The 21,987-nt window shown below is 36.5% G+C and overlaps 1 long non-coding RNA gene across 1 annotated transcript; it reads left to right on the plus strand.

Annotated features, from left to right (window-relative positions):
* The first annotated feature begins 3,880 nt into the window (after positions 1 to 3,880).
* LOC145693885 (uncharacterized) lies at positions 3,881 to 10,708 on the plus strand. Its single transcript, XR_014132838.1, has 3 exons — positions 3,881 to 4,250; positions 8,547 to 8,673; positions 10,035 to 10,708. It is a non-coding gene; the product is annotated as an uncharacterized LOC145693885 (long non-coding RNA).
* Positions 10,709 to 21,987: the final 11,279 nt, after the last annotated feature.

Below are 21,987 nucleotides of genomic sequence, written 5' to 3' on the forward strand. Positions count from 1 at the left end.
ATTGGTATTTCGTACAGTTATTAAATACACTATGTAGTATATATCGAAATATTTTGGGCGCTGAGCGTTACCACCCGGGGCGCACAGAGGGGCTCAAAATTGGAAAAAAGGGATTTTTTACAAAATTTCCCTTTTGGGGAATTTTTTCCTTTTTAATAATTGGATTTACACAGGGATGAGCATACGTGTAAAGGATAGAGTAGACGTATTACTAGTAATTCCTAACCTACCGGAAGGAAAGATTGAAAAATTTTGATGAGAAATAAGTCACATATTAGTATTGAAAAAAGGATTGAAAGTGTACAGTTAAATTTGGATATTTGGAAGATAAAATACCTTTTTCGGGGAATTTAATGCTTTACCTATATGGAAATTTTCTGAATACTAGAAAGAATTTTCTGAAAGGAATTAATGTTAACTTTTCAAGTAATTTCTTGTTCATGTATTTTTGAAGAAGTTGAAAAATTGATTCGATTTACTTCGTGTTTTGAGCGCTTACTGTTGTTGTTGAAATTATTAATTTGGTTTATAATAAATTGTTACAGTTGAAATAAGAGTTTTACCTATATTTCCAGAAGTGCTAAAAATTAAGCTTGATTGCTACCAGAGAAAAAAAGGTAATTTCAGTGAATTTACTCTGCTGCCAAAACAAGAATTGGGGGGGGGGTCTACTTACCGTCCAAGTGTGCTTGTGGTTGATTTGTATGCGGGTAAAGGTAGAGAATTGAGTCTAGTGGTTAGGAAAGGTTTGGCTTTTGCCTGTAGACAAGTTAATCACGGGACCACGGTTGTATGTGTTTGCATACAACGTTACAGTTTTAAAATATGTTTAAAACATTTTAAACATCTTTTTCATGTTTAAACACATGTTTTGTTCTTTTTTAGAAAAATGTTTTTTTTCTTTCAACCCTGCTAAGTATAGTCCGCTCCCTCAATTATATGTTCAGTTTGTTTGTCTTATGAATAATGCAAATTAAAATGCCCTCTATTTGTTTGAGTAAAGATATCTACAAATGTTCGCACAAGTAACAACAAAACTAGTACCAGATTAGCTGCGCCGAGCGCGGACTATAAACAAGCCAAAAATTATTTGGAACAGTTTATGTGGATCTCTTAATCTATAGTCGACATGGTTCATGTAAATAAAGATAAAGTATACATTCAAGTAATGAAAGAAACACTAATTTTAATACACATCTTCAATAATATTATAGTTTCTTTCTTTTTTTTTTTTTTTTGCCGTCCTAATTTTTACACGATTTCAACGAATTGAAGGGAAACCAAAACAACAAACAACTGTCATATTTTTCCTGATTCTCTCTCGCTTCGCACCGCTTGTGGCGCCATACGGTGTTATAGTTTTAAAACTGTGAACAGTTGACAAACAATCTGCGTACGCCGATCGACATGGATTCGACAAAGATCGAGGCTGAATCGAAAAATCACTTTTTCAAATAATTGCCACAAAACGATAAAAATGTTAATTTCATGTACTTCAAATTTATTCATTAGAAAAAGGAAATATTTCCATGCTTTTTTCTTTTTGGTGAGCAAGCCTATTTATATCCCATGCGGGACCGACATTGGCAAATTTGTCACGGGCAAGCCCACCAAGTTCCCACGTGGGACGTCCGCTTATTCCCTTATCTGAAGAACCTAATGACCAATCTGCGCTAACACCGGCACATTTCCTTATAGGAGAACCGATGCTTGCTGTTCCGACACAAGATTTCACCTTGTCAAAGGGGAGCGCGGTGGCTCAGTGGTAGAGCGTTCACCTCTGGTGCTTGGGGTCCCGGGTTCGATCCCAGCCCCCGCCAAGTGAACCTTGTGGTGGACAAACACCGTGCTCGTGGGTTTTCTCGGGGTTCTCCCGTTTTATCCCACTTTCTTCATTCCACCATTTCACTCATCTCTCATCATCACTGTCTCCTTTAGCCTAACCAGCATAACCGTGGGACGTAAAACTCAAAGATTTCATTTCATTTCACCTTGTCAAAAATGTCCCACCTGAAGAGATGGCAATTAGTGCAGCGCTGGTCTCAAGAGTATTTATCCCGGCTACAGCAAAAGCCAAAGTGGTGGATCCGACGTGATAACCTCAAAGAAGGAGACTTCGTCCTATTAAAGGAACCTCACCTCCCCCTCTTCAGTGGATGCTAGGTCGTGTCAAGGACATCCATAGTAGTAATGATGGACTTGTGCGAACTGTCACCGTAAGAACAGCTGCTGGGGATTTAAGACGCTCCATTGTGAAGCTCTCTCGTTTACCGTTTGATGCAAATAGATAGATATACTCGTGCATTCAAATATCAACTTTTCATATTGTGTTTATGATACTCTTATTCATATTTCGTGTTTTGATTTTCATTTTTTTCTTTTTTTCATGTTGTGCTTATATTATTTCTCTCATATTTAGTATCTCGATTTTCTTTACTTGTTTATTTTGTATATACATATTGGTGTTTTCTATTATGTTGCATCATATCTCATTATAATATTCATGTTCTTGAAACGCGAGCATTTCAAGGTGGGGGCTATGTTCGGGCCAATCGCCCTTCCTTGAAGATCTGGTCCTTAATTAGTAATTTTTCCCTCCTGCAGAGGGCTCCGGGGTTCACTTTTGTCAACCCTCGGAATTTCTTCCTTTTGGGCGGACAAGTGTGTTTTAAAAAAGAACCGTTAGACCAGTTGCTTTTGTGTGTGTGCGTCCCTATGATGTGAACGTGTGGTCTTCGTCGTGCCTACAGTGTTTAGTGAACAATACCGCTTCCATAGTTTGAATTTAATGTGTCCCTACAGTTATAATTAACACTGGCGTAAATCCCGGGGGGACGAGGGGGACATGTCCCCCCAATGTTCGACCTGGGGGGACAGTCCCCCCCCAATAATTTGACTTAAAAAGTGCTTTTTGGGATAGCTTGATGATTTCTGTCCGACTGCAACAAAGGAATGTAAGAAGAAATTGATTTCTCTTGGCTTTTCCATTTTTAAAAAGAATCGTAATCTGTAGTATTTCAAACTGAACTTCGTGCTGTAGTGCGTTTAGTAGTCTCATCAATATGTATTAATTCCACTTCCACTACTTGGGCACAAATTTCAATAAATGCCAGACACTAGCGTGCGCAGGACATTGGGAATGTGGGTGTCAGATCTAAAGTGCCACCATATGGAATGTCGTCCTCCCCCCTTTCCCCTAAGAAAAGATAGCATCATTACATCCGACGATGCGTAGGCGACGCACGGCACACATGCAGACGGGAAATAATTAACACGTAATCTCTTCTCAGTTTGTAATAATTCTACATAAAAAAAGCTTGTCTAATGGGGGTGCAAATGCACCCATGGCACCCACGTTGCGCACGCCTGTGATGCCAGAGGAGGATATACCCCTCCCCTCCTGCTGAAAAGTTGTTTCAGCTGTAGGTACGGGCACAAATTCCGGGGAATGGGGATTCATGTCCCCCGCCCCAACATTGGAACTGGAGGCTCTCCCAATAATCCGATTTGAAAAGTGCTTTTTGCAGAAAAGTGTGATGATTTGTGTCCCATTGCCACAAAGGAAAGTGTGATGAAATTTGTTTCCCTTGGCTTTTTCATTTTCTCCCCTATGCCGACCACACGAAGAATATACAGATTATCCAAAGTCAGTAGAACCCATCTTTTCAGTAAATGGGAATTTAATCTATTTGTAGTATCAGCCTAGGCATCTACTCATGCTTCCTAAGCTAACTAACTCTATGGCCTATGGAACCCGGAGGTTCAATGCCCCGTTCACAAAAGCTCTCCATTGACTTCTATCTTTAGCCAACTAGATCCAGTTTCTACTTTGTATTCCTATTTTTGCGAGATCCATCTTAATATTGTCTTCCCACCCAAGTAGCACAGTCACGTCATAAACACGTCTTTTTTTGGGGTTCGAATTCAAAATGACGTCTTTTGAAAATTTGGAACGTCTTTATCACGTACCAAAATGGTAACAAAAATGACGTGTCAAACATGACCTAAATTGTACGTGTTTATCACGTGCCAGAATGGTACAAAGAATCACGTGTCGGACATCACCAAAAATAGACGTCTTTTTTAGGTGCTAAAAAGCGCGGACGTTCCCCGTACTGTAACTGCAGTTTGAGCAGTGCATGCTGGGAATCGTGAGCCATTTGCGGAATCGTGTTTTGATGGTATTGTTTGTGAATATAAATAATGTGTTTTGTTGAAGTCACCTGTGATAAAGGTCAGCTTTAAGACAAGTAAGTATAATTCCTATCCTATTCCTATCTAGGTGCATTCTGTGTAAAATTCAGCAGATTGAGTATTCTACGGTTTCTTATTACAGTGTATTAAAATACCGTAGAAAGAACGAGGATACCTACATTAGGTTAACATATGCAGACGCCTGTATCAAATTAAATATTTTAGGTAGAATACTATATAAAATGTTAATAGTGAAGGTAGTAAAATGATAATGTATGTGTTTTTATTCTCAATAAACCGTATATGGGAGTGAGTATGCATGGGAAAGTATGTCATTCTGTGGTGCAGTTTTATTATACAGATCCGTAGATTGTAAAATATACGAAAAAAATTGGACAAGTCTTTAATTTGCCTATTTCATGTCGAGAACAGGACCAACCAACCTCCGCGGGGCTTCTAACCCGTTCCTACTACTACTACTTATACTATGAATCCGTATAATAAAAGCTGCACGCATTGTGGTACTATTTGCCAAGGCGAAAGACTGATAAATACAAGCAAACAACGAGATGACAGTAAGTGTATGCTTTTGGAGGCATTACTGGAACAGACGGTTCTACTAAATTTTAATACATTTCTTACATTTTCAGGTTAGGTTAGAGCATTGTATTTCCTATAGCAGAATATGCACTAAATGAGGAGCTCCATTACTACTTGCAGATTGACTTCACGGGGGTTAGTGTAAATATAGAGTAGACGCATGAGGCAAGGTTCTAGAACACAGGTACCCCTTCCCACTTAATTGTAACAAAGACAGAAAACGTGCCGTGCGGGGCTCTAACCCGCCTTCACTCGCTGACGCTCGCTCAACAATACTATGTGAATTAAATGTTAAACTTTGGTACAGAAAAAGAACCAATCTAGCTGTTAACCTATATGGGGGGGGGGACTTGTGTTCTAGAACCTTCCCGACGCGTAGCATATTAAGTACAGTGCATAAAACACGAAATAACTTTTGCTAGGTGCCCACTAAAAAGCACAAATGCATTCTATTGGAATCAGTGCAGGAGCACAGCAAGAGGGCCCGAGCGGCAACGAGGGGGTGCGTTCGTAGGGAACAGGCACGTCAGCGACGGGGACTATGTGCGTAAAGAAGGATAATGGAAAAGCACACTTACGCTTACAATGATTTCACTATCACTCAAAATGCGGCTTCACTCGAGCAGACGGTTCTACCAAATATAAAATTTATAGGTAAAATATTATAAGAAACATTTTTCGTGAAGGAATGAGAGTGTGAATATAAGTAATTACTGTCAGTGTACAGCATATTGAAATGAATTTTAAGTGATCAGTGAAAGTATTGCATATGTAAGTGTGGTCTTCCACTATTCTCGTTTAGACGTATATTCCCCGTCGCTGACGCGCCTGCTCACTACGGACGCATCCCGTCGCTGCCCTTCGGACCCTGTTGCTGTGCTCCTACCCCTGCTTTTTAGTGGGGAGCTGAAATAAATTGGTTCGTGTTTTATTCACTGAAATTGTTACGCTTTACGTCCACGCTGTATTTGTACTGAGGCCTGAAGTCAATCTGCAAGCACTAATGGAGCTTCTGATTTAGTTCATGCTCTGCTAAAAGAAATGCGTTGTTCTAACCTGATATGAAACTGTAAGAAATATGTCAAAATTTGGTAGAACCGTCTGCTCGAATAATGCCCAAAATTCATTTCAATTTGCTGTGTACTGATATTAATTACTGACATTCACACTTTTATTCCTTCACAAAAATATGTTTTACATCGTATGTTACCTATGAATTTTCTGTTAGGTAGAACCGACTGCTCGAGTGAACCTCTTTGGGAAATGACCCTCGGCAATTGTTGCAATGCCAATCGTGTATGACTTCAAAGTTAGAAACAACGAGCCCTATGGAAGTTCTAACCCCTTCGCTCACTCAGTTATGTTTTGTTTAACCTTTTGTAGCACTGCTGTCTTAAATCTAGTGAAAAAATCCACAAAATAGATGAATATTTGGTAGACCCGTTTGCTAAAGTAGTGCCCCCATTGTATATGTGCATAATCAGTGGGAGGATATTACCCCATTTGAGACAAGGTGACCAGAACTTTTACTTTCAGAAACGGGACGCATACGAATCGGCGCGGGGGGTGGGGTGACTTCCACATTGCATTTTGGGACTCAGCAGTGTTTTCAATTTACAAAATACAAAGTAAGAATGATAACACAGAGTTTCTAACTTAAGTATTACCCAACAATACTTTTAACTACTTCAACACTCAGAATTCCCACTCAATTTCCACTTGAACCACAGAACACTCAATTCTCATTTGAATATTCAGAAGTTCTAGGCACGGGTGAACCTTCCCAGTAAGTGTTGGTACGGAAGAGTGTAGAATTAGCATTGGCTATTTATATTTTGAATAATAATTACGGGACACCTGGGTCATGTTTGCTTAAAAACGGGACATTTAGGCGTCCCGTTTGAGAATCTGAAAGAAACGGGACAACGGTTGAAAATAAGGGACTGTCCCGGCCAAAACGGGACGTCTGGTCACCTTGAGTTGAGAGCACTCTCAAACTGCAACCATCGCCCTGCTGCACCTACACACCCTCACAAGACACTTGGCTACCGTAACTGTGCTACAGAATTCGGTGTGGAATCATAATAATGTAACGGGTTTTTGACTGTTCGAATATTTTGTTGATTAATTGAGTAGACAGCTCCCTCGCATTTTAGATTACAGTACTTACTCCAGTGCCAGCATGTGATGATGGATACTTATCAATGTTGCCACTGAAGTTCAAAAAAATATATTCCAGCTCAATTAAGTATCCTCTACATGACTATATTATTATGATTTCCACTGCTAATCGTGAAACGGTTCAAAGGAAACCAAATGTCTTATTAAGGGACCGTGGTTGGGGGCTGGTGCTGGTTCCAGTCAGATGTGTTTAAGAGAGCTCTTGACATAGGGAATATCCTCCTAATGTTTATGCGCACATTAACAACGGAAGTCTCTTTGGGTCAAAAACCTGCTTTCAGGTGGAACACCAATTCCTCATCATTAAAAAGAAATGAAATTAAATATTTAGTTTCACGCCCCAGGAAAGGCACCGAGCCTAAGGAAGATGGTGATAATGAAATGTGAAAAATGGTGGTATGAAGAAAGTGGGCGGAAACGGGAGAGTGTCGAGAAAACTCAGGCATATGGTGTTTGTCCACCACAAAGCCCACTTGGCACGAGCTGGGATCAAACCAGGGACCCCACGCACTAGAAGTGAACGCTCTACCACTGAGGCACTGCAGCCCCATCAGTAAAAAAAAAAAAAAAAAAAAAAAAAAAAAACATACTTCATTGCTTCGGGGCTTACATATCTGCTGCCACCAAAAGGAAGGTGTGTACACAACAGGGGTGGATCCAGAGGTGACGACTGCCCCTCCCAGAGTAGGATATATATATATATATTTTTTTTTAAATAAAACCTACCCCAGAATTGGAGCTCTTGATTTTTTCAAGCTTGTATTATAAATGTAAGATAAAAACTTTTTTTTTCACGTTGCAGAATTTAAATGAAGCAATACATAGCAAGAAATTACTTGCCTTGGTGTACGCAGGTAGTCATTTGTGTTCTTTGTGTTCAAGATGCGATATTTTACGCTCTCACTCCGTTCTCAAAACCGATCCCTGCTTCTTATGGGGCCGCGGTGGCTCAGTAGTAGAGCGTTCACCTCTGGTGCTTGGGGTCCCGGGTTCGATCCCAGCCCCCGCCAAGTGAACTTTGTGGTGGACAAACACCGTGTGCGTGGGTTTTCTCGGGGTTCTCCCTTTCCCTCCCACTTTCTTCATTCAACCATTTCATCCATTACTCATCATCACCGTCTCCTTTAGCCTAATCAGCATAATCGTGGGACGTAAAACTCAAAGATTTTCCGATCCCTGCTTCTTGTTAACAACGGGCAGACAATAATCCATAAAATCTATCTGTCCACAAGTTTGTCAATATTTATTTTGCGTATCTTTCCATTTAAGAAGTGGCCATTCCTGCATCGGGTTGGGAGGATTTCGGACTCTTCTTCACACCTTCCTTTACGCTGAAAATATCCAGAACAGAAAGCATGTGAAATTTATGGCTGATATTTCCCTGCCAACTTATTTTTTTTTTCTATAAGCTCTTTTTTTTTGATACAAAATGTAGTAAAAACCCACTTTACTGTTTACATAAAATTAAACTGCTTCATTTCATGTTAAATGTATTTAGTCGTTGTAATAAGCCTAATTGTAAATACATGTTATTTGCCAAAATAAGCCTTGTATGTACTCCTACTTTCCAGAGCGTGTGGCCAATGCTCCTGCAAATGATGAATTGATCAACAGCAGACCACCTGACCCCTTTCTGCTCGTCGAGCTGCTCTAGAAATATCACTGTGGAGGATGACATACATACCAAAGTTGCGACAGGTGAGTTTTTGACATGTTATTTTATAATACCCATGTAAGAAAATGCCGAGTAAGAAGAAAAGAAAGAAAGTAGTAATATTTTATTAGTACTTAACTAAAATAAAATAATTGTTGAACAAGGCAATACTTTTATATAAATGAAATATTCAATTTAACGTTCCACGATCAGGCACTGAGGCTAAGGGAGTCGGTGATGATGAGAAGTGAATTAAATGGTGGAATGAAGAATGTGGGAAAAAATTGGAGAACTCCAAGAAAAGCCGCTTGAAGTGAGCTGGGATCGAATCATTGGCCCCAAGCACCAGAGGTGAACGCTCTATCACCGAGCCACAGCTGCGCCAATTTTATTTAAATGTAACTGTTTCAGCAACTACCCTTGTCTTCTTCAGATACACTCTATTTATTTATTTATTTATTATTTTAGATTTTTAAAGGTTTCCCTGTTTATTAATTTTTATTCCTTCAGCAATTATTTTATTTGACTTGAGTATTTATATATAAGCAAAGCTTTAATATGGAATGTATCACATGTTATAGTGTTCGCGCTTTTTTTTTTAATGGATAAAAGTACTCCTCCCGAAAATATTTTTCTCAACAGAGGGGTAAAATATAATTTTCACCAAGGAGAAGTTTTATTATTATTATTATTATTATTATTATTATTATTATTATTATTATTATTATTATTATTATTATTATTAATAATAATAATAATAATAATAATAATAATAATCATCATCATAATAACTGCCGCAACTTCTAACCCTGCTCAGAACAAATAATGTGACGATTTTCACCCTACTGCTTGTGACAGAATTCTGGTTCTAGAAGTCTTATTTTTTAAAAATACTCCAGTAACAAGTGAGGGGGCGTTTGCTCACAATTTTTTTACTTTTCGGATTACATAAGTTGTACACCATTTTGTTTGTATCAATATCGTATCAATATACTTGATCGTCACTTTTAGCTCACATCCTAAAGTTGGTCTTGGAGTGGCATTTTATATTGTGAGCACATACGTAATGTAGCCTTCTATGAGTGTTTCAGAATTATTTGTCATGTATCTGTATATACAAAGTCTTATATCCCCCAACTTGTTTGATCCTCCTGAACAATCAGAGTTAACAGCTGCAATAAAATCAAAAGTTAAGCTATTACAGAATAACTAAAATTAATGGTAGTTCAATTTCGCTGTTTGGAAGGCCGTTAAAAGTGGGACTTCATGCAAGCGAGTGCAGTAACTAATCGTTTTATTGCGTATTGATTGTAGTTACACATGACGTATTGTAATTATTTTTTAAAATTTTCTCCCCACCTGAAAAATTGCACTATGATTGTTCATGATTTTTTTTCTGTTTCAGTGTTCCTATCTGTCATCGTTGGGAGGAAAAGGGACCTTTCTCTGATGCTTGGTTTCCAAAGAGCTGGCGATGGAATTTAACTCCCGCGGAAAAAAGAGCAAAGTTCACGTTGTGCAAACTAGCCTTAAAGACACTTATCATTCGTGAGTAAAAATAAAGATCTTCAAATGAACAAATGCCACAAATCTTCAAAATGTTAGTAGAAAGATATTCACTTCCATCTGCCTTGTTGTTTGAGGATGAAAAGGATTCGGCATGCTTGAAACATGTTGACCTGTTCCTCCTCGCTTTGTTGGAAATCAATGTAAAGGCATCTCTTTCGAAAACTAAAAGATGGAAGAAACTGCTACTGGTATAATAGATGGGATAATAAGTGGGATACTTACCGCAGTCCCCATTTTTAACCTACTTAAGCACGTGAGGCTTTTTTGATATGATGCTGCATTTCTGTACTTTCAATAACTATGAAAGGTGTTTTCCTTCATACGAAATTTATAGAAAAATTTTATTCTTTTTATTTTATATTATTAAAAGATCTCTGTAAGTTTTAGATTATAACCAACAGATTTCCATTGTCTACATATTTCTTGTTTGTATTACAAATAATAAAGACAATCAGTGTTTCTTGTTGCATTACAAATGGCATGAATATTATTTTATACGACAAAACGTGCACATTGTACATATAACTAATAAATGTAGAATTCAAATTAATGGTTATGTGTTTTCGCTTTCATCCCTCAGAGATTAATTAATTTTAAGATGTACTTTCTTTTTCGATTTTTCACCTCCAAAATAAAGGTGTCTTAAATTGGAGTTATAAAAGTTTAGTCCTAAATTTTGCACTGTCAATAAAACCCATTGTTCTTGTGTATGTGAGTGTGTGTTGGATGTTGGTGGTTGTGTTTGTGTGTATGTGTGCGCATACTAGCGTAATAATGGATAGCTATAAAATTTATGGAAGCACGTGTTGTACCGTAATTTCATTAAGAAGAAGGTACTAGTAAATACACATGAATAAATTCCAGTGACGAAATGAGTGGATTCTTCTTAGTACTAAGGGCCGCGGTGGCTCAGTGGTAGAGCGTTCACCTCTGGTGCTTGGGGTTCCGGGTTCGATCCCAGCCCCCGCCAAGTGAACTTTGTCCACGTAGTGGACAATCACCGTGTGCGTGGGTTTTCTCGGGGTTCTCCCGTCTCCTCCCACTTTCTTCATTCCATCATTTCATTCATTTCTCATTATCACCGTCTCCTTTAGCCTAACCGGTATAAGCGTGGGACGTAAAACTCAAAGATTTCATTTCATTTCATTTTCTTAGGACTGTAAGTACAATGTTCCTTTATTTTTCCATTTCATTCTTTGTTTTTACCATGTTTATTCGTCTTTTCTCATTCTTAAAAGTTATGTAGGGCTTTTTTTTCCGCCAAGGGTGAGTCTTACATTCGAGGGCTTTTTTTTATGTTTTTCAAGTCGATTCAATGCGTCTCGGTTTTCTTTTTAATGTATGGCTTTAAATTTATCCTTTCGTGGAGCAAGCGCTGCCGTTTCTTTCCTGTTGCATTAGGTATATAATTATTCCTCGACAGCTATTGTATATTCGTTTCTTAATGTGTAGATAAATATACCACACATTAAGGCGAATATATACTCTTCAATGGGCTAGTATCCAAATACTAAAAAATATAAATCAACAACACTAGAGGTGGTTAATTGGATATGGAAATCCCCAATCCATAGATAATACGAACATTCGGAGAAGCGAAATTTCCAAATTCTTGGTACAGACCAATCAAATAGACCACAATACTTTGACGTTCCCCAATGTGTGCTTCCGAGAGAGGGTGGTGATGTATTTCGCTGTGGCAAGATCTAGGGTTCTTAGGGTCTATCCTGATCTGTTATTTATTACAATAACCCAGTGGTCTTACTTATCTGGTATAGGAGCTTGTAAATTATTATGCAAATTACAACACAATGGTGAAAAATCAAGCAGCAGCCACAAGGATAAATTTATTTTCATTATTGTTTTTACTTATAATAATCGTTGTCCAGTTGTTATTCGTAGACTTTTTTTTTACCCAAGAAAAGTGTTGCGGCCAGAGATCAGTTCAGAACTGTCAAGAAAAAAAACGCAGTTAAGAAAATAGAAAAAGTATGATTTTTTTTCTTTTTTATCATTTTTTTAAAAAAATGTGTTGTAAGCTGTGTGTTTTAGAGTAGATATTATTATTATTATTATTATTATTATTATTATTATTATTATTATTATTATTATTATTATTATTCAGTTTCATATGTCCAAATAATCATAAATTGATGTGTATCCAGTGTTGACATTAGGAATCTCAATCTATGTATAGTAGGATCTCGATTATTCGACACAGTTTCAGGGTTATTTGTTTCAACCACTATTCAACCGATCTATTTCAAAATTTACAGGGCCAGAACTAGGTAGCCCTAGTAGCCTAACCCCTAACTTTGGTGCAAAACGGTTGAATAGGGGCTGGTAAATAGCCTCAAAAGTGTGGCGAATAATCGAGGTAGTACATGGATTGAAATTCCTAATATCAAAACTGCGGATGCACATCAATTTCTAATGGTTTTGACTTTTGGAACTGAACAATCCTGTAAGACTTCCATGACATTTGAGGTAGCGAGAAGCAAAGGGGTGTAAGTGACATTTTCAATAGAGTATGTATGTCTCTAAAATGGATTCTGCATTGCAAAATATACAAACTGCATAATGAAGTTCGGCGTAGAGCATTCATGGGTAGACTTTCTATTGGACTGCGACGAGCTTCACCATCCAGTTTGTATATTTAGCTGTGCAGAATCCATTTTTGAGACATCCATACTTTATTGCAAATATCGCTTACACCCCTTTGCTTCTCGTCGCCTCATTTCGAGAACGCCCCCCTTCCAATTCACATGAAGGGTGTGAAAAAGACGTGATTTACACGTGGAAATCACGTAAAAAAGACGTGATTTACACGTCATTTCTATGACGTGTAAAAGACGTCATAAAAATCACGTCATATTCTATGACGTGTAAAAGACGTCATAAAAATCACGTCATATTCCCGGACATTTCCACGTGGGAAAAGACGTGTAAATCACGTCATGTTCGGTGTATTTTACGGTGTTTTACACCAAAAAAACCACGTCTTTTCGACGTCGGTGTGCCGCTTGGGCATCTGCGCCTAGGTCTTCCTAATGGTCGTTTTCCGATTGGTCTTACCGTTAACACTTTGAAAGCGATCCTACTTTCTTCCATCCTGGCTACATGACCTGCCCACCTAAGCCTCCTAGACTTGATGACCCTAACAATGTTGGGTAAACCGTATAAATTATGTAGTTCCTCGTTATAAAGTTGCAACATTCTCCATTACCGTTCCTCTTGGGTCCGAATATTCGTCTCACGATCTTGTTCTCAAATACTTTCAGTCTATGTTCTTCCCTCAGAGTAAGCGACCATGTTTCGCAACCATACAGAACAACAGGTATGATTATCGTTTTATTATTTTAGACTTCAAATTCCTCGACAGAATTTGCGACGACATGAGATTTGAACCGAATAGTAACACGAATTCCCTGCTTTTAGTCGACATTTAATTTCTTCGTGAATATGATTTTCGTCTGTTAATATTGACCCTAGATATTTGAAACTATCCACTTTATCAAAAGAATTATTTAATACTTTAACGCATCCATAATTTATCGTATTACGGTCCCGACGCACTTCCATGTATTTAGTTTTCTCTGCATTTGCTTCTAAACCCATGCCCCTGCAAGCGTTTATTAAGATCTGTGCATTTCTTTCTATTATTCTCCTCTCATCCCCTATTAAATTTACATCAGCATACTATAATTTGGTGAATACCGTTCAATTCTAGGCCCTGGTTGCTATCTTTGATTTTCCTTATAGGATATTCGAGCACAAAATTAAATAATAATGGCGACAACGCATCTCCTTGTTTCAGACCATTTTCGAAAAGCTCGTGGACAAAAATTTCCCTATCCGGACTTTACTTTGGGATTCATTTAAACATACCTTAATAGATCTAATTAGCTTTTTCGGTATTCCAAATTCTGTAAGAACGTTGTACAATGTTTCCCTCCTAACCGAGTCGTAAGCCTTTCTAAAATCAATAAATAGTTTATGTACCGGGGTGTTGTATTCCCACTTCTTTTCGAGTATTTGGCGAATGGTAAATATTTGGTCGATAGTTGATCGATTTCGTCTCAATCCACACTGATAATCTCCAATCATTTCATCTGCGTATGGGGTCAATCTTGCTAACAGAATGTTTGAAAGGATTTTATATTATGTTGACAGAAGAGAGATGCCTCGATAATTATTACAGTCAGTTTTGACGCTTTTCTTGTGGATTGGAACAATGATTGATTCTTTCCACTCTTGTGGCAATTCTTCCTTGTTGTAGATAAGGAGAATGAGTTTGTGTATCCTGTTTCACAATTTTTCGCCTCCTGCTAAAATTAACTCTGACGGAATTTGTGTTTACACCCGGATATTTGTGTTTCTTTAATTTCTTTATAGCGATTTCTACTTCTATTTGGTTGGATTTTGGATTATACGGTTTTGCGGTGTGTATCTCCCTTTCTCCACGCACATTAGTTTTTGCTGCGTGTTAAGTAAATCGTTAAAGAAATCTTTTTATCTTTTTAAAATGCTATCTGTATCAGTGAGAACTTTTCCAGCGGCTTTCTTTAATATAAGCACGAGGTTGATAGCCTTTCTTAAATTCGTTGATCCCTTTATACATGTCCAGAATGTTTTCATTTTTAATATTATCCTCAAGTTCCTAAATTTTAGCTTTCAAAAAATTGCGTTTCTTTGTTCTAAAAGTTTTGGAAGTTTCCCGTCTGATGTCTACGAAATTTCGTGTGGTTATTTCATTCGGATTTTGTAGCCAACGCATACATAACGCATGTCATATATTACTGGAATATTTTTCTCCAGAATCTTAAGGTTACATCTGTTAACTAAAGAGTATATGACATGCGTTAGATTTCTGTAACGATTCCTTTAATATTATTGAGATCAAGGGTGCCGATCCTGGGAAGTCGGAGGCCCCCAAAAGCTCACGTGGATTCCCTGTATTTTTATGAATATGTATTTTCTCTTGTTATATGTATTGTTTTATGCATTTTTTTATGAATGCCTCCCCCCCCCCACAAAGCTACAGAGAAATCGGGGTCCTTGATTGAAATTATCATAATTTTGCTCAAAGAGTATTGTTGCGTCATACATAATTGATATTCTTTCTTCATAGTTTTGGGGAAGTCATTATTTATATTATTATAAAACAATTTTAACATGGATCTTTGTGGATACCTAATTAGAAACATACCAATTATAAATATGCATGTATTCAGATTTCAGAATGTGTCCACGGCAGTGATTTGTAGTAGTAGTGGTCCGCGTATGGCGAACTGAGTCAGCAAAAATTTTTGTGACGTCATAGGTCAAAGGTCAATGACCTTGGCCCGGGGTCAATGACCTAGGGGTACCTAGGACCACCCCCTCTAAATTTTGGCAGGGGTACCTTGGCCCACCCCCTAAATTTTGGCAGGGGTACATAGGACCACCCCGCTTAAATTTTGGAAATTGTCAAATCTAAAAATTTGGTATGGTAGCCTAGGACCATAGTATGTACCTCTATCAGTATTGGGTGTCTATGTCGTTCCCTTTCATGGGTAAAAAATTGCCAAAAATTCAAATTTCGGGGGTTTTTGACCTAATTTATCCCCTTTGATGAGGTGTTATTACCCTATATAGTTATATGGGCGTATATAGGGGTCCATTACCTTTCATAAGACATGTGAATATTAATGCACCCCTTTAAAAATTTGGGAGGGGTACCTTGGCCCACCCCTTCATTTTTAGAAATTGCCCAATTTAAACATTTGGTATTATAGTATAGGACGCTAATATGGATCACTATAAATTTGGGTGGTCCACCTCGTTCCCTTTTAGGGGTACAAAATTGCCAAAATATAAACGTAAGCAATACGTTGTACCACGTGTTTGGTTTTCGACCTAATTTATCTCCTTGGATGAGGTCCTATTACCTTATATGATTATATGGTCATGTATAGGGGTCCATTCCTTTCATAAGACATAGGTACATTAATGCACCCCTTGAAAATTTTGGCAGGGGTACATAGAACCCCCCCCTTAAATTTTGGAAATTGCCAAATCTAAAAATTTGGTATGGTAGCCTAGGACCTTAGTATGTACCTCTATCAGTATTGGGTGTCTATGTCGTTCCCTTTCATGGGTAAAAAATTGCCAAAAATTCAAATTTCGGGGGTTTTTGACCTAATTTATCCCCTTGGATGAGGTGTTATTACCCTATATAGTTATATGGGCGTATACAGGGGTCCATTACCTTTCATAAGATATGGGTATATTAATGCACCTCTTGAAAATTTTGGGAGGGGTACCTTGGCCCACCCCTTAAATTTTGGAAATTGACCAATTTAAACATTGGGTATTATAGCACAGGACCCTAATATGTATCGTGATAAATTTGGGCGGTCCACCTCATTCCCTTCTAGGGGTACAAAATTGCCAAAATATAAACGTAAGCAATACGTTATACCACGTGTTTGGTTTTTGGTCGATTTTATCCCCTTTGATGAGGTGCTATTATCCTATATAGTTATATGGTCATGTATAGGGGTCCATTACCTTTCATAAGACATGGGTATATTTGTGCACTCCTTTAAATTTTTGGGAGGGGTACTTTGGCCCACCCCTTAAATTTTGGAAATTGACCAATTTAAACATTGGGTATTATAGCACAGGACCCTAATATGTATCTTGATAAATTTGGGCGGTCCACCTCATTCCCTTCTAGGGGTACAAAATTGCCAAAATATAAACGTAAGCAATACGTTATACCACGTGTTTGGTTTTTGGTCGATTTTATTCCCTTTGATGATGTGTTATTATCCTATATAGTTATATGGTCATGTATAGGGGTCTATTACCTTTCATAAGATATGGGTATATTCGTGCACTCCTTTAAAAATTTGGGAGGGGTACTTTGGCCCACCCCTTAAATTTTGGAAATTGCCCAATTTAAACATTTGGTATTATAGTACCGGATCCTAACTTGTATTATGATAAATTTGGATGGTCCACCTCGTTTCCTTCTAGGGGTACAAAATTGTCAAAATATAAACGTAAGCAATACGTTGTACCACGTGTTTGGTCTTTTGGCGCAATTTATCCTCTTGGATGAGGTTCTATTACCTTATATGGTTATATGGTTATGTATAGGGGTCTATTCCCTATCATAAGACATAGGTACATTTGTGCACTCCTTTAAAAATTTGGGAGGGGTACTTTGGCCCACCCCTTAAATTTTAGAAATTGCTCATTTTATATATTTGGTATTATAGTACTGGACCCTAACATGTATTATGATAAATTTGGGTGGTCCACCTCGTTCCCTTTTAGGAGTACAAATTGCCAAAATATAAACGTAAGCAATACGTTGTACCACGTGTTTGGTTTTACCTAAGTTATCCCCTTGGATGAGGTTCTATTACCTTATATGGTTATATGGTTATGTATAGGGGTCTATTCCCTATCATAAGACATAGGTACATTTGTGCACTCCTTTAAAAATTTGGGAGGGGTACTTTGGCCCACCCCTTTAATTTTGGAAATTGCCCCTTTTTACATGTTTGGTATTATAGTATAGAACCCTAATATATATTACTATAAATTTGGGTGGTTTACCACGTTTCCTTTGATGGGTACGAAATTGCCAAATTTTAGTACAACCACGTGCTTGGTTTTGGCTCAATTTATCCCCTTGGATGAGGTCCTATTACCTTATATGGTTATATGATCATGTATAGGGGTCCATTCCATATCCCCTTAAATTTTGGAAATTTTCCAATTTAAGCATTCGGTATCATAGTACATGACCTCAACATGTATCATGATAAATTTGGGTGGTCCATCTTGTTCCCTTTCATGGGTAAAAATTACTAAAATATAAACATAAGCAATATGTTGTACCATGCGTTTGGTTTTTGGCCCAATTTCTTCCCTTTGATGGAGGTTCTATTACCTTATATGGTTATATGGTCATGTATATGGGTTCATTTCCTATCATAAGACATGGGTACATTGACGCACCCCTTGAAAAATTTGGGAGGGGTATCTTGGCTCATCCACTCGGTTTTAGAAATTGTTTTAATATAAGCATTTGGTATCATAGTACAGGACTTCAATATGTACCACTATAAATTTGGATGGTCCACATCGTTCCCTTTCATGGGTAAAGAACTACCAAAAATCGAATTTCGGAGGTTATTGACACCTATTTAGCACGTTATATGGTTTATTACCTTTATATGTTTATGTTCCCTTTTAAATTTGGGAATTATCAAATAACAAAATTCGGTAAACGTTTTCTAGGACCCATTGGTGTTCCTCTTATGGCCAAATATTCAAAATTTAAATGTTATTGATCGGCTTTATTATTGAGTAAGTACAGGATTTATTACTTTTTCATAAGACACAGGTGTATTTGTGTACCAATATTTAATTTTGGGAGGGGTACATTTCTTATTGTCATATCAATAATTGGTAATTGTTCTTTGGGTAAATCATTATGATCACGTGATCAGTTATTGACCTATGATGGGATTAGGAGTCCAGGACATTGGTACATTGAAACTTTGTAGGATAATTTGAGAATGTGTCATTGGTATTGATTATTACAGCCAAATATAAACGTAAGCAATACGATGTACCACGTGATTGACCTTGATGAGGTAGTGTACAGGGATACATAGCTAACCTTATTGAATCTTATGACTCATAGTCTTAAGGGAATACATGCTACAACACTGGCAAAGTTATTGTTGATGCAATTTGATTGGTTGATCACTATCTTTCGTGCAATCTGATTGGTTGATCACTATCTTTCGTGCAATCTGATTGGTTGCTGATTTTCAAATCTTTGCTGCATTCAGTTTTTAAGTTTTGTTTAACATTTAAAAATCTTGGTTTCGTTCAACATTTTGGACTCACTGATAAATATGATCAAAACCGTTTATTTGTTAATCGAATAGTTAATAACCGGATAAAGTTTGACGGTTAACCGTGAAACGTAAATTTTTTTTAGTTTGAAATTTTTTGTTTTAATTTTTTGTTTCAGAATTTTGTTTGAAATTTTTTGTTGCAAAATTTTGTTTGAAATTTTTTTGTTTAAAATTTTTTGTTCGAAATTTTTGTTTTGAAATTTTTCGTTTCAGAATTTTGTTTGAAAATTTTTTTTTGTAAATTTTTTGTTTAAAATTTTTTTGTTTGAAATTTTTTTCGTTTCAAATTTTTGTTTAAAATTTTGTTTGAAATTTTTCGTTTCCAAATTTTGTTTGAAATTTTTTGTTTCAAAATTTTGTTTGAAATTTTTTTTTGTTTCAAAATTTTGTTTGAATTTCTTTCGTTTGAAATTTTTTTGTTTGAATGTTTTTCGTTTCAAAATTTTGTTTCAAAGGTTTTTGTTTGAAATTTTTTGTTTCAAAGTTTGGTTTGACATTTTTAAAGTTTGTGCACTCATTAGTAAAGAACCGGAACTGTTTAGAACTAAAACCTCTGGCAACATTGTGGTGCAATAGTACACGTTAGAACATGATGCAATAGTACACGTCAGAACATGATAATGAAACGTCATCAGTTTGCATTATCGTTCGCGTTAGTATTCATGATAACATCATCATGGCTACTTGTCTGCAGTTTCTAAACACGCGTGATGTGATGAAATCATTTACCAAGATTACTGATTTACAACAGAATGTTCCTTATAGAATCTTAGCTAGCCAAATGATCGCTACAGAGTTTGGATTAAGAATCGTAGTGAAGCTTGAAAATGATAAGAATATAATTTTACCAGCAAGATATTTACCCATGGAAGCATCAAAACAAGAAGAACTGCTGCGTTTCTTAAGTACTGGATCTGTATCTTTATGCTATAAAAGACTCTTGGGTCGAAGTCATCAGTTTGAATTTAGTACACAGCCAGATTCGTCAGCAAAATCATGAATTCAAACGTCAGCACATCAGACATAGTTGTATGAATGTGGTTGGTCAGCATGACGTCAGCAACTGTGATGAAACCATGAATTCAAACGTCAACACATGACGTCAGCCGTAGTTCTATAAATCAACCAATACCGTGAAATCATTTGAGCAAGTGCTTTTCAGGAGGAAAGATGTGTACTTCTAACGATAAAGAATTCATCTTCGCAAGCTATTATCCAATAAACAAAGCATGTGATGATTGGTATCAGTGCTAGAACATTTGAACCTGTGATTCGATTGGGCAAAGCAGAACAATTTGGTGTACAACTGCCCTGTGAAGAATGGCACGAATCGACCAAATGAACGATGAGCTAAATGTGACCATAGTCAAATCATTCGGCTCAAATCATGAAGTGGTGCTGCGTACAGTCCTCGAAGAGAAGATGGTGATTGGAATGTGCTGATTCATGATTTCATCACAATGGCTGACGAATCTGGCTGTGTACTAAATTCAAGTTGATGACTTCGACCCAAGAATCCTTTGTAACATAAAGATACAGATACAGTATTTAAGAAACGCAGCAGTTCTTCTTGTTTTGATGCCTCCATGGGTAAATATCTTGCTGGTAAAATTATATTCTTATCATTTTCAAGCTTCACTACGATTCTTAATCCAAACTTTGTAGGGATCATTTGGCTAGCTAAGATTCTATAAGGAACATTCTGTTGTAAATCAGTAATCTTGGTAAATGATTTCATCACATCACGCGTGTTTAGAAACTGCAGACAAGTAGCCATGATGATGTTATCATGAATACTAACGCGAACGATAATGCAAACTGATGACGTTTCATTATCATGTTCTGACGTGTACTATTGCATCATGTTCTAACGTGTACTATTGCACCACAATGTTGCCAGAGGTTTTAGTTCTAAACAGTTCCGGTTCTTTACTAATGAGTGCACAAACTTTAAAAATGTCAAACCAAACTTTGAAACAAAAAATTTCAAACAAAAACCTTTGAAACAAAATTTTGAAACGAAAAACATTCAAACAAAAAAATTTCAAACGAAAGAAATTCAAACAAAATTTTGAAACAAAAAAAAATTTCAAACAAAATTTTGAAACAAAAAATTTCAAACAAAATTTGGAAACGAAAAATTTCAAACAAAATTTTAAACAAAAATTTGAAACGAAAAAAATTTCAAACAAAAAAATTTTAAACAAAAAATTTACAAAAAAAATTTTCAAACAAAATTCTGAAACGAAAAATTTCAAAACAAAAATTTCGAACAAAAAATTTTAAACAAAAAAATTTCAAACAAAATTTTGAAACAAAAAATTTCAAACAAAATTTGGAAACGAAAAATTTCAAACAAAATTTTAAACAAAAATTTGAAACGAAAAAAATTTCAAACAAAAAAATTTTAAACAAAAAATTTGCAAAAAAAAATTTTCAAACAAAATTCTGAAACGAAAAATTTCAAAACAAAAATTTCGAACAAAAAATTTTAAACAAAAAAATTTCAAACAAAATTTTGCAACAAAAAATTTCAAACAAAATTCTGAAACAAAAAATTAAAACAAAAAATTTCAAACTAAAAAAATTTTACGTTTCACGGTTAACCGTCAAACTTTATCCGGTTTTTAACTATTCGATTAACAAATAAACGGTTTTGATCATATTTATCAGTGAGTCCAAAATGTTGAACGAAACCAAGATTTTTAAATGTTAAACAAAACTTAAAAACTGAATGCAGCAAAGATTTGAAAATCAGCAACCAATCAGATTGCACGAAAGATAGTGATCAACCAATCAGATTTCACGAAAGATAGTGATCAACCAATCAAATTGCATCAACAATAACTTTGCCAGTGTTGT

This window comes from Thermobia domestica, chromosome 9, assembly GCF_964235325.1.
Source record: "Thermobia domestica chromosome 9, izTheDome1.hap1.1, whole genome shotgun sequence".
In the NCBI taxonomy this organism is placed as follows: domain Eukaryota; kingdom Metazoa; phylum Arthropoda; class Insecta; order Zygentoma; family Lepismatidae; genus Thermobia; species Thermobia domestica.